Raw genomic sequence first — 15,472 nt, 5'->3', positions numbered from 1 at the left:
CTACAAATTAAGACCAGAATGGAGGATGTTTGGTACTTGATTATCAGTTTATAGATGACTGTGCACTCCATGAGTCTCTGAAGCTGAGATGTAACAAAGTATGGATCAGTTTTCTGCTGCTGGACTAATAGCACCAAGAAAACACAGAGCCAGCATCAGCCAACAGTATAACATCCATATATATGGAACCATTAATTACAACAAATGGAGACATTTTACATAGTATGATTAAGTTCACGTCCTTTGGAAGTCTTCTTTCCAAGGATGTACACATTAATAATGAGGTTGACATGCACACATTGCCAGATCAGTGTTTGAGAGTCTCTGAAGAAAAGTGTGGGAGAGTAGAGGTATTAGACTGACTACCAAATTGAAGATCTACAGAAAACATTGTGTTGAACTCATTGCTATATGCCTGTGAAATCTGGACAGTTTACCAGCACCATTCCAGGAAACTGAATCGTTCCAATTTAAATTGTCTTAGGAAGATCACCTGGCAGGAGAAGAAACTAGATACTGAGATTCTTTCTTGAGTTAACCTGCTAAACTCTTCTGTAGAGAATGCAATATTCATTGGCTTAACTATGTTCAATGTCAAGCATATACTCACCTAAAAGATTCTTTTATGGAGAACTCACATAGAAGAATATCATCAATATCTGTCTTAAGATCTTTCAGCTTGATTCCTAGACATGGAAGGTACCATCCAGTAGGGCATGCTCTCATCTTTGAGCAAAGAAGAATTGAAGTTGCTCAAAAACCACACAGATTTAGAAATTTCCCCACAAATGTTCATATGGGTTATTTGTGTCTGATCTGGGGTAGAGTTCCAAACTCATATTGGTCTGATCAGAAAAAAAAAAACTTGACACATTGTGACTTGATTATGTCTTAGTGATGTCATTTTGTTCCTCTTTGAGAAAGGACAAATATATACATATGTAGTGAATATGAAAGGCAGAATTTCTATTCAAGTCTGCCAATCTTCAAGACCAGCACTCTACACTGGGCCACACTTCTTTGGAAATTATCTACTATTAGAGTAGCTTATCTCCCAAAATAACAGCAGTACCATCATATATGGGTATAGCACTTCAAAGTATTTATTCCATTTGCACATAACTCATTTGATCTTCTCAGTATTCTGTGAGATAGATACAAAAGTGTTTTATAGATTGCCCCTATTTTATGGATGACAAAATTGTTAGATGACTGTTGTCATTGAATAATGAACATCAGGATTTGAATCAGAGACAAATTAGTCTGGTAGTTTTCTTACGAAAACCAATGGCATTTTTCAAATAGAAGGGTTAGTATTATCTGTAAAGGATCTCATAGAAGAGATTATTGAAACAATTTAGATTGGAATAGATAACACCTATAGTTAACTCCAACTCTAAAATATTTTAAGTACTTAATCTTATGATTATAGTCTTATGCAATTCAGGATCATCATCCAAATTAAAACAAAAGCAGCAGGTGATAACTATTTCCATACTCCTTGAAAAATGTAGTAGCTAGCTTATCTTCTACTACTGTGCCACATCTCAGAATTTGATGCTTCAAATTTAAAACAGATAAGCAATCAAGTATCATGTAGATTCTGTGTTTAGAGCCATTACACATTCTAGAAAACATTCTCCTTTTATTTTCTAAGCACTTTTTATTTACTCTGGTGTGAGGTTTGCTAAAAAAAATACATGAATATACTTAAAAAAATTGAAAGCATACTAATTCTTGGACTACTTCCATTTCAAAATGAGAGGGGTTAAAAGAAGGAAGTGCTTTAATTATCTTTTATTTATGCTGACCTCACAGAAAAAATAATCTAGTTTAAACAAAGGGTTTGAAAAACCCTTTGATCATTCCACCAAACAAAATTAAATTTTACTTGATTATTATTAATTTGCAATTAATAATGTTCAAGTTCAATTGGGAGTTCAGGTCATATTTATAATGTCATATTTATAATAACATACATCTGGATGAAAAAGTAAAAAATATTAGTTTTAAATATTTGATTTCCCGAACATCTGGATTTGAGGCATGATTGTGACCCATATCAAGACTGTAAAGAAAATCTGGGTGAAATGTTTTAGGTGCAATTCACTGAATCTTTTTAGCATCACACACAAGTATATGTGTATTAGATATATATCTATGTCAAATAATTTAATCCAATAAAATAAATATTTATTATGTGCCTGCATATGCCAAGCACTATGTTATGTTCTGGGAATATTAATAAAGAGAAAAACAATCCCCACTCTCTATGAGCTTTCAATATAAAAGGGAGAGGATAACATACAGAGGAGATAGGAAAATGGAGTGGAGGGAGCAATAGGACACAGGGAGTACCCCACATGAGGGCAACTTCTTCCATGGAGATGACACCAGGAAGGGCAGATACAGTTCATTGATTGACCTAAGAGTACTAGTTTTAATCAAGGAAGACAATGGTTTGAATTTGCTATTCAACTTTCTAACCCTCAAAAGAAGATGAAGAAAAGACTGAGAAAGAATTAATCTAGACTTGAATTAACAGCATGATAGTGGATTTATAAGAGTGATCTAATCCTGGGATAAGCATGCTGGGTAGGGAGTATGCATATTTGGGATCCAAAATAATATTAACATATTATATGTACACAGAAATTTATACTTGTAATGTAATGTATTTTTGTCTTAATATCCTTTTTCCCTTGGTTCTAGTTACTTTAGGTATATCAATTTAGTTTGACCCTATTAAGTAACCCCCAAATTTCTTTGTCCTTCCTGCTCTGATTGACCATACTATCAGTGGTAGATTAATCACTTTCTGAAAACTTTTTATTATTCATCATACTCAATCAAATAATTGAAATTGAAATGTGGACAATATTTTTGTAAAGGTACACAGTAAACTAGTAAATAATTAGAATATACAAACAGTATTCTTTTATTTCAGTATAAGAAAAATGTTGCTTTAATTCAGAAATGAATGCAGCTTCAGCCGCTTGGGAGTAAACAATAGAAATCTACATATACCATAGAAGACAAGATGGAGTCTCCAGAAAGGCAGAAAAATATTTTATTTAGTTAGGAGGAACCTGGTTTACCTTTTTTGCTCTGTGTCCTAAATTGATCCCACATTCCTCTGGACTTCCCATGCCCCTGTGAGAGAGTTTGTTCCAGACTTTTGTGGATTTATTTTTTTGTACAAGCTTTTTAAATATGTTTTTTAAACTTTTTCTCCTTGTCTGATTGATATTGAGTAGCATAACAGTTGGAATCTTATGATCAGCAGTCTTTGAAAACCCTGACCGTGGTTACATCAAGATAAATACATGGTTTATAATAATGAAAGTATAAGTGATTTTGTTTTGACACAAGTTAAACAAATCAAAGAGATAACTGATGTTTAAGAAAATATTCCTTCAATCTTATAAAAATATTTCCAAACAAATTCTTGTGCCAGTTTATGCAGTTCCAATAAAATAACCAAATGTGTACAATGAGATTAAAAAAAACAGAAAAATGTGAGAGGGAAAATTTGAGGAGTCCAAATTTTCATATGTTAACATGAAGGTATGAACTGGATATTTACATTTTTCAGAATAAGTGTATTTTTAATGAAATATAATTGAACTTGGAATCAGGAGACCTGGTTTTATCTTACTTTTAACTTTTATCTTACTTTTATGATCTTGTGAAAATAACTCAATTTCTTTAAATGGAAGTGTCTCTTGTTGCACACTGTGGATACTAATATCTTCACTATCATTAGTAAAGAGCCATTTTAAAAATTCTTAGTAAAATATGATATACTGTATAATTGTGAGTGATTATCATTGTTATCTTCCAGCAGAAGATAGCTAGTAAGGCAGCTCAAAAAGTTAAAATGAGGCAATATTAATGTAAAGGTATATCATATTATAGTAATATGAGAATATTAGAATTTCAGATGTAGGGTAATTTTTATTATCTGATACTGATTAAAATAAACACAGTCAAGTGAAGAATATGCACAATTCATGTAAATGAAGAACTTTCTGGAAGTCAAACACTAATTAAATGAAAAATCATTGAAAATCTCAGATAGTAGATGATGAAACACTGCCAAACATCAATATTAAAAATGAATTTCACAAGTATTAATTGCATGTTGACAATGTAATATAAATGTTTTGAAATAAATTTTTTGGAATATGAAAGAAATTTTTTATTAATTTTATACCATATTGTCTATTGTTTTTCCAATGGTAGGCATTTATTTTTAATTATAAATATATGGATAAGAATTAAATATATATAGGTGAGTCAGCAACAAAAGTGAGACATTGTTAATGTTTTTGTTTTTTTGTGCATCCCTCTTGTAATTTTCCTTTTATTATTGTTGAGAAAGTTAGTAAAATACGTACTTATGAAATAGGCTCTGATCCGATTTCACCAGACTGCAAATTTAACCACTCAGACCTGGGTTGATGTTTAAACTCCTAGCAGATATTAGGGTAGGGAAACATGACTGTTCATTTGAGGAATTTCCAACAAACCAATCCTGAACAGTTTGGTCAGGCATGCTATTTGGAATAAAATGTCCTACAATTATATTGCCATAAAATTTCTAAATATATTTTATTTTGTTAAATATTTCCTTATCACAGTTAAATATTTGAATTGATTTCCAATTCTTTTCCACCACATTCTGAGCTAGTAGTGGCATTGTTGGGTCAAGAGGGATACTTAATTTTAATTTTATAGCTCTTTGGGCATAGTTGCACATTCTTCTCCAGAGTAAGTGGACTATTTCTTAATACTACCAATGATGTATTATTATACCAATTTTTCCACATACTCTCCAGTATTTGACTTTTTCCTATCATATTTAAAAATATGATTGTTTTCAAATGATATATCAGAGTGGTTTTAGTGCTTTTTTATCTAATCAACATTAATTTAGAACCTTTTAATGTTACCAATGCTTGTATATTATCTCTATTTTACTTATATACAGAGTACATCATGTCGGAATAGACAAATCAAAAGCTGGAATTAAGGTTACAATGTGAAGTATCAACAATCTCAGTTATACACATGATACCACTCTGATGCAAAAAGTGAAGAATTAAGAAACCTTAATGGAATTGAAAGAGCAATATTAAAAAATAAACTGACTTGAAGTTTACCACACATACACACAAAGAAACACTCTAATATTATTGGCAATTGATCACAGCAATTCCTACCAAAAAAGAGGAAGAAGAAATGGAAGCACTGACAGATTTTTTATTCTTGGGCTCAAGAAATTAAAACAACACATGTTCTTTGGAAGGAAACCTATGACAAATCGGTATAGCATATTAAAAAGTAGAGACATCATCTTGCAAAAAAAGGTACATATAGTCCAAGCTATGATTTTTCCAATAGCAATGTATGGATGTGAGAACTACACTAAATAAGGAAAGCAAAACACCAAAAAAATCAATGCTTTTGAATTTTGGTACTGGAATAACTTTTGTCAGCCCCTTTGACAACATGAACAAATTACAGTACTTAAAGGAATCAAGAACATTCACTGGAAAAACAAATAGTGAATCTGAAGTATATTTACTTTGGTAAAATAATGAGAAGATTCATTGGAAAAGATCCAGATTTTGGGAAAGATTGTAGGCAAAGGTAGTTGGTAACAGAAGAAGATAAAAATGTACAGATCCATGGAAGCAAAGAATATGAGTCTGGACATATGTTGGGAGATAGTGGAAGATATGAAGTGCCTGACATGCTATAGATCATGAGGACAAGAAGTTTTGGGCTTTTTTTCCCTAGCTCTATTATATAATTCTTTGGTTGTTATTGCTATGGGACTATGTAAATTATTTTATATAGAATTTTCTTTTTAAACATTTTATTGGTTTGGGGTATCCTTAAGGAATGAATATTTCTCCAAAGATTTGTATTTAGTTATATGAAAAGTATTTTATGATTATGTTCATATAGTCTTTGGATTTTTCTTGGCAAGTAGACTCCCAAGTATTTTATATTATCTGCAATTATTTTAGATGGAATTTTTTCCTACCTTTTGCTGCTGGTGTTTATTGGAAATTTATATAGAAATGTTGATGATTTATATGAACTTATTTTATAGCCTGAAAATTTGCTAAAAATTTTAAAGTATTTTAACTAGTTTTTTACTTGATTCTCTAGAATTCTCTAAGTCTGGCTTTATATCAACTGCAAACAGTTATGGTTTTGTATCCTCATTGCTTATTTTTAGTTCTTCAGTTTCTTTTTTCTTGTTTTTTTTCCTTGAATGAACATTTTTAACAAAAATTTTGATTAATAGTGGTAACAATAATGAAAATTCTTGATTCACCCTGATCTTTTAAGGAAGACTTATAATTTATCCCCTTTATAGATAATGCTCTTTGTTTCATAGATTAAAACTTATTTTAATGACTCCATTTATTTCTATACATGTTAATAGGAATAAATCTTGAATTTTATCATCTTTTCTACATAACCATATTTTAGTTGATTTGAACACTTCTAACATAGCTTTCCTAATATTTAACCAGTCATAAATTTCTGGTATCAATTCCATGTATTCATAGTATATTGTGTTTTAATGCATTCTTGCTAGTATTTTATTTGTTTTTCATTATATATTCATTAATAAAACTATTCCATAGTTTTCTTTTTTGTTTTTGATCTTTCTTCATTAGAAATCAAAAACATATTTGTGTCATGAAATGAATTTCTATGACTCTTTTATTTGCCATTTTTTAAAATAGTTTATAAAAATATTGGAATTAATTGTTCCTTAAGAGTTTGAATGAAGTAACTTGTAAATTCATCTGATGTTAGGATTATTTTTTTTCTTATAGAGCTCATTCTTGCTATTTCTATTTATTTTTCTATGATAGAATTATTTTATTGTATTTCCTCTTTTGCTCTTCTAGACAATTCATATTTTTGTAAATAATATACCATTCCTTTACATTGTAAGTCTTCTTTCTAATTTTTTAACTATGTCCAAATCATTTATATGATCTTTCATTTATTGATATATGTATTAAGAAATATAAAATTTCCCCTAAATACTGTATTGGCTGCACACTACAAATTTTGTAATACCATTGTTTCCATTTTCTTTAATAAAATTATGTACCTAATCTAAAATTTCAATTAATTTGATTTGTTTTTGATCAATTCTTTCCTTTAATATTAGACTATTGAATTACCAATTAACTTTCAATCTATAACTCCATTGGGGTCTACTGCTCCAGAATTTGATTTGAGAATATTTTCAAAAATAGTTTGAAAGAGAATGTTGATAGATTCTGTAGTAGTTCTCCCTATTTTCTGCCATCTTAGTTCAACCCTTGAAAGCCTAGCAAACAACTTTAAATGAGAAACAAAGGTAAGTTCAATCTATAGATACCATCAGTATTGGGTTGGAAAAGATACATCATAAAAATTAATCAAAGTTCTTTTAGTACACATTAATTAGACAGAATACTTAATACCAGAATTTTGCTGTTTCAAGATTTATTCAATATGTCATTGCATTCTGATTTCCCAATTCTAATTTTTAGGGTTTTTATTTTCTCCAATTAACTGTTCTGTTTCCTTTTCCAGTTGATCAATTTTTATTTTTTGAAATGTTACATTCTTTTTTTCAGTGGGTTATTTTTGCTTTTTAAAGAAGTTGATTTCTTTGGTCAATTATTCTTAATTTTCCTGCATGGCTCATTTATTTTTTCCATTTTTCTTTTTATTCTGTTCTTTGGTTTTGAAATTCTTTTTTTTAAGCTCTTCTATGAGTTTTTGAATTTGAGTACAATTCATAGACTCTTTTGAGACTACTGCTGTGGGTAACTTTTCATTGTTTTCTTCTTCTGAGGTGGCATTATTATCATCTTTATCTGCGTAGTAGCTTTCTGTGGTGATCCTTCTTTTAGCTTTTTTGCTCACCTTGAAATATCTGAATTGTAATCCTGGGATATAGGGAGTATACATTCACACTTTTCATTTTGGGACTGGGATGTGGCTTGTTGTTGGCTAAGATGTCATCTATGCAGTCCAGGTCTTGCCTTTGCAGAGATTTATTTCCACCTTTCTATCCAGATTTGGCCTATGTAGTGGTTTGTTTTCAACCCAGTTCTGTCTTTTACTCTGGTGTTCCCACAGGTCAGATTTTGTTTTGGTTTGGGACCCTCCGCACTGACAGGACCTGGACTGCACTGTGGCTAAAAACCTCACACTAGTTTTCCCTTTCTCCTGCTTAGTTGGGCTTTATTTTCCCCTTTCCCCTAAAGAGACAGACCTTCACTGAAGATTCTTGGTGGGATCTGAAGCTTTAATGTCTGTGCAGAGGCTTCTTTTAACTTTGGTAGGGAAAAGCTCTGGGAACATGTTAGCTTCATGTCGTCATCTTCCTGTAACTTGATTTTAACCTTTTGTTTAGATAGGTCTCTGATTCCAGAGTGGTGGAAGCTATGTCCAAACCTTTTGAGGGTTTTGCAACTGTTTTCAGAGATACTTCTAGAGATCTGTAAATTGCAATTTCTCCAAGGGCTTATGATCTAAGGAGTTTTTGCCTATTCTCCCGGATTGTGCTGGGGTCTATATGATCTCAAAACCCCTTTCTGTGCTGGTTTGTAAAGAATGTCCCTGCTCCTCTTCTGTAACAAGTTCTATTATGTTTATGCTCCTCTTCCTGGGATTGGGGTCCCAAACTACAACACAGTTCTGAATATGGGCAAAGCAACAGAGTCCTGCCTCAGTGATAGCAAAGAGACCTCTGTAATCTCCCTCCCCCCCACCTCCTTGTCTTTCATGGACTGTGAACTTTAGAAACAATTGCCATTGCTGATTCACTGGTTCCTGAAGCCTGTTTTGGGTCTGCCCTAGTAAAGCTTGCACTAAATTCTATTCCACTCTCACCCTAGTGCAGCAGAGTTTTACTGCTTACCTTCCAAATTGTTCTTGGCAACCTCTGGACTGAGAGGTTTGGAAACTATTCCCCTACTTCCAGCTCCTGGATTGCAAGGTTTGGTTTGGTCGGGAGTTACCTGGACTGCCCTGTGCTCCTCCCACCTTGCCTGTCTTCCATGTTGTCTTGGGCTGGAAAATTGCTTCACTCACTCTTTTTGTAGGTTCTGACACTATAGAAAAAGTTTAGAGTGAGGGACTCTAAACTCTAAACTGTCAACTGTATTTAGAGTGGTTTGGAAGAGAACTTGGGCAAGTCCCCACCATTTTTGCTCCACCTCCAATTTGGGGGTTTTCTTAACAAAAACCCAGAGTGATTTGTCATTTTCTCTTCCAACTCATTTGACAAATGAGTAAACTAAGGCAAACAAGATTAAGTGACTTGCCCAGAATCACTAGTAAGTGTCTGATGTGGAGTTTTTTTTTTAATTTTTATTTAAGGCGATCGGGTTAAGTGATTTGCCCATGGTCACACAGCCAGGCAATTATTAAGTGTCTGAGATCACATTTGAACTCAAGTCATCCTGACTATGGGCCAGTGCTCTATCTCCTATGCCACCTAGCTGCCCATGATATTGAGTTTTAATTAAAATTTTCCTATCTCCCAGCCCAGCTCACTATCTCCTGTACTATCTATCTTCCACCTTTAATTGGCTATTAGATGAAATTAGCTCAATATGTTGGAATTTCTATAATTATTTTCCTTGTACATCAAAACTATTTCTAAATAAATGAACTAAACAAATTCACTTCTTTGGCTGCTAGTCCTAGGTAGTAACTCAATCAAATTGTGAAAAATCAAACTTATTGTTAACTCATGTTTTAATCATATTTTTTGAAATCTACTCCTCATCCAATAGTCTCTCTAAATAATAGTTAAATGAAATTAACTAACACAGGATACTTTGACAAATATATATATATATATATATATATATATATATATATATATACATATATATATGTATATACATACACCTAGATAGATAGATAGATAGATAGATATAACTAAATAGAGGGTCATATTTTATCATTCATTTTCCAGGTCCAAAACTGTTTATCATAATTAATCATGTATTGGGTACTTTTTAATCTTGTTTCTTAGATACTATTTCAATACTATGATAATTATGACTTTTCTTCATTTTAGAAATTTTAATTTTAGTGTTCTTTTATTTTTCCTGTATTCATTAATAGTTTATTTTGTTTTCTTGTGTTTATTGTTATTACGAGGCAATAATGTTTTATTTAAGCTTCTTCAGTTTTCCCACAACTGATATGAAACAATTTCTTGGGGCAGCTGAGTGGCGCAGTGGATAGAGCCCCAGTCCAGGAATCAGGGGGACCTGAATTCAAATCCAGCCTCAGACACTGAATAACTACCTTGCTGTGGTGACCTTGGGCAAGTCACTTAACTCCTTGTTAAAACAAACAAAATAATGATTTATTTTTCTTTCCCCCCCCAAGATCAAAGAATACTATTAAGAATATTGTGGGATAAATGAGACTCATCTCTCTTTGCTCCTTGGGGGAAAAAAATCAGATGAACAATAAAATCATCCTACCCATTTGCTTCCATATTCATGTTTATGTACAGAAAGATTTTTATACAAATTCTGTTTTGCACTCATGTACAGAATAGTAGGTTATTTTAGCAGTTGATATTACCATTAATGGAATTCAATAAACCCATAGAAAGTAGTAAATATGTAGTAGACACAAGAATCTTTGTATACAGTGCCATATTATAGTTACTTATCTTATTCAAATAGCAAACCTCACAAAAAGCCAATTCTCAGTGATTCATTACATACTAAAATACACCTTAAAATTATTAAAATCTTGTCTTCAAAAGCTTTAGCAAATGTTTATATAGTGAATTAGATCTTTTCTTATCTAGTTTTTGGATTGGAAAACATATCAATATCATAGGATCATTGGATTTAGAACTGCAAAGAATCTTAGAAAATATCAAGTAGAAAAATATCTACAAAGATAACATGGAAAATAAATAATATACTACAAGTAATAGGATGCTTATGAAAATAAATGCAGGATGTTGGCTAATGGGAAGATTTTTTAATGTCTAAAGGTATCAAGGAAGAACATAAGTGTAGATAGAATTTGAGCTGGGCATTAATGAATGTTATTTGCTAAGTGAAAAAAAAAAGAATAGGCGCTTCTAACTTCAGGAACAAACAAATTAAGGTATGGAGACTTATTTAAAGTATATATTGAGTGGCAAATACTTGTACAATTTAATTGGATCACAGGACAGAGCAAAAAGTGATAAAGATAGATAAAATGAGTTTGTGAACTACCACAAATACCAAACAGAGGACTTATACTTTTACTTGAGAAGAGGTGCTTTCAATTATTCAGTAGAAGAGCTCTGTAAATAATCTTTTAAAAATATTATTCTGGAATTTCTTTCAAGAATTAAATGAAGGAAAGCCAGAGTGGAAACAAGAGGATTAGTAAAGCAGTTACTGCATTATTCCAAACAAGTGTTGACAATGATATGGTGATGAAACCTTCAGGTCATTTGCATTAAGATAGGGGGAGATGCTTGTGAGAAGTGTTCTTGAGATATGATATACAGGTTAACATCACTGGTTTCAAGGAATGAGAAAGAGAAAATTTAATTTCAATTTTAAGAATATGGCATCAAGTGAAGTGTAGCAGCACATCAAAAAGAAATAGTGAAATGAGAAAGGATTTTTTTGGGGGGGAAGGGTGCAGAGGGTTCCAAGGCAATGGGGTTAAATGACTTGCTCAAGGTCACACAGGTAGTAAGTATCAAATGTCTGAGTTTGGTTTTGAACTCAGATCCTTCTTACTCCACTGCTGCTCTATCCACTAAGCCACCCAACTGTCCTAAAATGAGGAGTTTCAAAGTTTGGTGTTGGGCATATTGAATTTGAGATACTAGAAAGATAATTGAAAATTAGTCATAGAAAGAGTTCCAAATTGCTCTCTAAGCTGGTTCAATCAGTTGACAACTTCATGAATGGAGCTTTAATGACCCAGTTTTCCACATTCCCTCAGGCTTTTATATTTATCCTTTTTATCATATTAGTCAATCTGCTAAGTATTAGGTAATAGCCATTGGTTTAGTTTTCATTTTTCTAGTCAATAATGATTTATATGACTATGGATAGGTTCACTCCTTCATTTGAAAACTACCTATTAATATCTTTGATGATTTATTGAGAAATGCATTCTAGTCTTTTGACTTTACCTCAGTTCTCTATATAGTAGGGAAATGAGTGCTTTAGCAGAGAAATGTGGTGTAATTTCTCCCTATAGTTATAATTGCTGTGTTTTCCCATTTATCTTATTTCCCTTCCCCATTTGTCCTTTTCTGTCACTTTCTCTCTTTGCCCTCTTCCTCCTCAAGTGTTTTGTTTATGACCACCACTTCCACTAATCTGCCCTTCCTTCTATCATCCCTTTTTTTCAGGTTTTTGAAAGGCAAATGGGGTTAAGTGGCTTGCCCAAGGCCATACAGCTAGGTAATTATTGTGTCTAAATTGGTATTTGAACTCAGGTCCTCCTGACTCCAGGGCCAGTTCTCAATCCACTGCACCACCTAGTCACTCCCTTCTATCATCCTTTTTTGCCCTTTTTCTTTATCTCCATTATCCCCTACTCCTATGAAATATAAATTTCTATGCCCAACTGAGTGTCTATGTTATTCCCTTTTTGAATCATTTCAGAAAAGAGTGAGGTTCAGATGTTGCTCACCACCTTCCTATTTTGCTTCTCTTATGTGAAATAATTTACTCACTTCTACCTCCCTTCCCCTTCTCCCATTGGACTCTTCTTTCTCACCCCTTAATTTTCTTTTTAGATATTGTCTCATTATAGTTACACATCTTTCTAATTCTTAATCTTATTTTCTTGATGTCTCAAGGAGTCATTAATTTTATTTGCTCAATTAGAAGTTTTTAAGGAAGTTTTTCCTTCAGTGAGTTTCTTTGGTTCCTTTTTCATTTGGCCAGTGCTGGTTCTTAAATGGATTTTTGTGTTTCTTTTACCATCTGACCTATTCTGTCTTTTTTTTAAGTTTTATTTTCTTCCTGACTTTTTCTTCTTTATTTACCATGCATTTAGTTCATTTTTCCCTTTTTGTTTCTTTTCCCAATTGTTCCTTTCTTATTTGATTTTTGAAATATTTTGAGCTTTTCCATGATTTTTTGGGGGGGATCTGAGACCAATTCACATTATTCTTTGAGGCGTTGAATGTAATAGTTTTGATTCTTGTTTTCTTTTAAGTTTGATTTTTGATGTTCCCCATCACCATAGTATCTTGATCATTCTCTTTTTTTTTACTGCTTTTTTACTCTTTACTTGTGTGTTCAGCTTATCGTTTTTTCTTTTATTTTTATGTTAAAGTTCCCTTCTACTCCTGGAGTGAAGGGCTAGTATCGCCAGATTCAGATCTTTCATCCTGCTATTTTCAGTTAGTTCAAGGGTACTGAAAGTTTTTGGTTCTTTCAAGGTGGTTTGCTCTAAGGTGAGATGTGTTCACTGCTCTCCTGGTCTGTGCTCTGGTCTGTGACTGGTTCTGTGACCTTGGCCCCTGTATCCTTGATGCTGCATGTTTTAATGTACTAGTGCTCCTCCCCTCACCTTTGGACTTGGACCCAATTGGTTTAATATATATGAGTAATGCAACAGAGTCCCACATTCACCACCAGCAAAGAATTCCTTATGATCTTCTAAATAATTTTCTGATGCTTTTGTAATTCTCACTAAACTGGGCTTCACTCTCACCCCAATAAGAAGGATCTTGTCTGCTGACCCTCTAAGTTGTATTGAACTGGAAAATTGTGGCATACCTTCCTTTGGTTGATTCTGTTATTCAAGAATTAATTTTGAAGGGTCATTTTAAAGTGGTTTGGAGGGGAACTAGGGAAAGCTTAGGTTAAGTTCCTGCCTTTATTCTGCCATACACAATAACTGCTGACCTTTGAGAGAAAATGTGAGAGAGAGAGACAGAGAGAGAGAGACAGAGAAACAGAGAGAGGGAGAAAGAGAAAGAGACAGGGACAGAGAGACAGAGACAAAGACATACAGAGAGAAAGACAGACAGACACAGATAGAGACAGAGACAGAGAGAGAGAGAGAGAGAGAGAGAGAGAGAGAGAGAGAGAGAGACAGAGAGATAGAGAGACAGAGAGACAGAGAGAGATACAACACAGTGGAAGTACAAATGCAATTTCAGTCTCAGCAAATTAAAATGAATTTCAGTTGCAAGGATGGTTAGGAGGTAAAAAAGCAGCTTCTTCAAACAGTTTAAGAGTGAGGTTGAAGAGGGAATTAGAATTGTAGCTGAATTGTCCTGAAGAATAATAGGAAGGTTTTAAAAATGCATTATGAAGGAATTAGTATAATTGCTGGATAATGGGAAAAAGGTCAAGCGTAAGAAAAAGTTTGAAAATGTTTGACAGTTGGTAAGGGGTCAGTGACTGTTGGAGAAGTTGGACTGGGAATTGAATTCTAAATTCAAATCGAAGAAAAAGTCACAGATTTTACTCTTAGCTTTCACTCTGCTATAGCAGAGATATTTCTTCCTCTTAATTGTAAAGAAGAAGGAAAAAGGGTAATAATGCTGAGAGGTTTTGTGTAATGGAGGAAAAGAACTAAATAGCTAGCAGAAAGACACCTCAATATCCTAAATCAGGTAGAAGATTAAGATCTTTAATTTTTAATGATTATGAATGAGAAGAGGGGTAAAATTGGTTCTGAAAAAAAGGGGGGGGGAAGGTTAGAATGGTTGGGAGAAACAGATGACAGTAAAATAGAAGAATTATCAAGCAGCAGCAAAAGCCTGGCAGAAAATATGCCCCATGAATTTATATTATGTGAGTTTGATTTCTTGAACTTTACCAGTGATTCTTAGCAGCCCTGGAACTAGAAGAGAGGAAACATATAGCAGATCACATTCAGAAATAATTATTTGCAGACTGGGAAAATAGTGGGGATAAGAAATTCTTTGGTAGTAGCTAATGAAGCACTAAAGTGACAAACCACAGGAGCAAAGGTAGAAGACAAGTGAAGCCAGAATGAAGATACTGAACAAAGAAAATAGGGAACAGTCATGGGACTGAAGATAAAGCCAAAGCAAAGAGTAGGTCTATAGCATAAAGTAGAGAAATGAAAATCTAAGCTGAGAGTGAAATTTTCCAAGTAATGGATTCTAGAACAATGCAATCCTAAAGGACAATGTGATGTAAATTGTGACCATGTAGATATGTAACAAAGGACTCTGTCATTAAGAAATTCAATAATTCCTATGATCAAGCTTACAGAATGATTAGTATTATGAATACTGAACTCCCTAGAGAAGACAGAAGGAGATGACATAGAAATTAAAACAATGGATGTCAAATTATTAGTCTACTCTGTCTAATGATCCAATGAATCACAGAGAATGGAAGAAAAAAAATATTTGCCAAGTGGTGAGGGTGACCTCAGGAAATAACCAGGTTTT

Source organism: Macrotis lagotis, chromosome 3, assembly GCF_037893015.1.
Source record: "Macrotis lagotis isolate mMagLag1 chromosome 3, bilby.v1.9.chrom.fasta, whole genome shotgun sequence".
Classification (NCBI taxonomy): Eukaryota; Metazoa; Chordata; class Mammalia; order Peramelemorphia; family Peramelidae; genus Macrotis; species Macrotis lagotis.
This window is presented reverse-complemented; position numbering follows the sequence as displayed.